This window comes from Dermochelys coriacea, chromosome 13 (assembly GCF_009764565.3).
Source record: "Dermochelys coriacea isolate rDerCor1 chromosome 13, rDerCor1.pri.v4, whole genome shotgun sequence".
NCBI lineage: Eukaryota > Metazoa > Chordata > Testudines > Dermochelyidae > Dermochelys > Dermochelys coriacea.
The window spans coordinates 35,278,682-35,280,996 of record NC_050080.1 but is presented as its reverse complement, the minus strand read 5'-3'; positions in this window follow the sequence as shown (position 1 = coordinate 35,280,996).

The following is a 2,315-nucleotide window of genomic DNA, read 5'->3' as shown; positions in this document are numbered from 1 at the left end:
CTGCCATTCCAGAGCCGGGCGAGAACCCAGGAGTTCCACATAGCCCCCGAGTTCCTCTCACCTCTTGCCAAGTTTCTGATCTCAGTCCCCAGGGTCAATGTGGAGTCGCCCCCTGAGTGCAATGAGGACAGGGCTGAATTCTGCTTCCAGCCCCCCTGGGGTCAACCCGCAGTGCCTTTCCTGCTGCATTTCCCCCCGGGCTGGGTTCTGTTCTCAGCTCACCCGAGTCTTGGGGCTCCCATCAGAGATGGATCCAGCTGCCGACTGAGCTGAAAATTTCTGATTCTCCTCCCTCCTCCAGGCCCCTTAATAAAGCCTGACCGGGCAGTTGGGGAAGGGTGGGGCAGCTCCTCCCACTGAGGTGCTGGGTGGGGCAGGGAGTTAGGGGGGCAGCAGGCACAGGGCAGGGTCCTGAGACATTGAGAATCCCCAGCCTCCATACCTGGTGCACCTGCCCCTGGGATCCTCAACCCAATGTTTCCCCAAGTGATCAAGAGAGGCAGCAACCCAGCCAGGGAGGAGCAGGCCTGGCCTGGCCTGTGCCCAGCATTCTTGGATCATAGTCCTGCCCTCGCCCCCCAGCTGCACCTGAACCTCAGGGCCAGGGGAAGGGTGAGGGCTGGAGGGGACACGGGTGGGACGGGAACTGGCTGGGCTTGGCGTCCTGTCTCCTGGGTCTGTGTCCTGCCCCCTGCAGATTGTGTGTGTGTTTGTGTGTGAGTGAGTGAACAGTGTGCAGGAGTGTGTGCATAAGCAGTGTGTGTGTGGGCAGTGTGTACAGTTGTGCATGACAGGTTTCAGAGTAGCAGCCGTGTTAGTCTGTATTTGCAAAAAGAAAAGGAGTACTTGTGGCACCTTAGAGATTAACAAATTTATTAGAGCATAAGCTTTCGTGAGCTACAGCTCACTTCATTGGATGCATTTGGTGGAAAATAAAGAGGGGAGATTGATATACACACACAGAGAACATGAATCAATGGGTTTTATCACGAAAGCTTATGCTCTAATAAATTTGTTAGTCTCTAAGGTGCCACAAGTACTCCTTTTCTTTTTGCGAATACAGACTAACACGGCTGCTACTCTGAAAACTGTAAGGAGAGTGATCACTTAAGATAAGCCATCACCAGCAGCGCGGGGAGGAGGAAAACCTTTCATGGTGACAAGCAAGGTAGGCTATTTCCAGCAGTTAACAAGAATATCTGAGGAACAGTGGGAGGGGGAGAAATAACATGGGGAAATAGTTTTACTTTGTGTAATGACTCATCCATTCCCAGTCTCTATTCAAGCCTAAGTTAATTGTATCCGGTTTGCAAATTAATTCCAATTCAGCAGTCTCTCGTTGGAGTCTGTTTTTGAAGTTTTTTTTGTTGAAGGATAGCCACTCTCAGGTCTGAGCACCTGAAGCCAATAACATGATAACCCCCCCCCCCTTCAATCAGACAAGATGAGGAGTTGAAGCAGAGTGGATTGATGTTGGAGCAGAGAGCAGTTTGGAGAAGTGCTGCAGTGGGCTAAGAAGACCAAGAACCTAGGTAAAGGGACCCTGGTTTGTGCAGAGGGAGGGCAGGAAGCCCCATACTGAGGGCAGGAGAGGGAAGTAGCCCAGGGGAAGGAACTGCTAGTTCAAGTAGCTTACCGCTATCCCTAGGTCCCCTGGGCTGGGACCCGGCATAGAGGGCGGGCCCGGGTCCCTCCTTCTCCCCTCCCCTCCTCTAGGACACTATTGGGGCAGTTAATACCCCACTTCAGGGCAAGAAATGGTTCCTTAACCCCCCCCCTCCCCAAGAAGAGAAAACGAGACCCATCATAGTAGTGCCAGCAATTTGCCACACCATATTTCCTTATTTACACAAAAACAGAATTGATTTACACAGAACATTTGAACAGGAACATTAAATTGCAATGCAAGAAAAACAATCATTGCATTTTTTAACTTATTTTAAAATGCTAAATCTACAATAAAATGGTGACTCTAAAAGGTCTGTTACCCCCTTGAAGTTAGCCCAGACACAGATTCCGGCTGATGCATCTTTACCAAATGGCCCATAAGGCCATTCCTTCCTGCTATTTAAAAAGGGTGGCTGGCAGGATATGATCAAATCATATACCAATACATTTAATACATGTTACATTCTTTTTAAAAAATTATATAAAATGCAAACATAAATTTTAATACTACATGTCCCCCTTTTGACCCCTCAAGATAGTTTTTGAGTGGGTCATAGTTTATACAACTGTTTTATAGCAATATATGTAATTTGAGCTTGTGGTTGTAATTTAATAAACCCTTTTTTGTTTGTTTGTTTGTTTAAAAG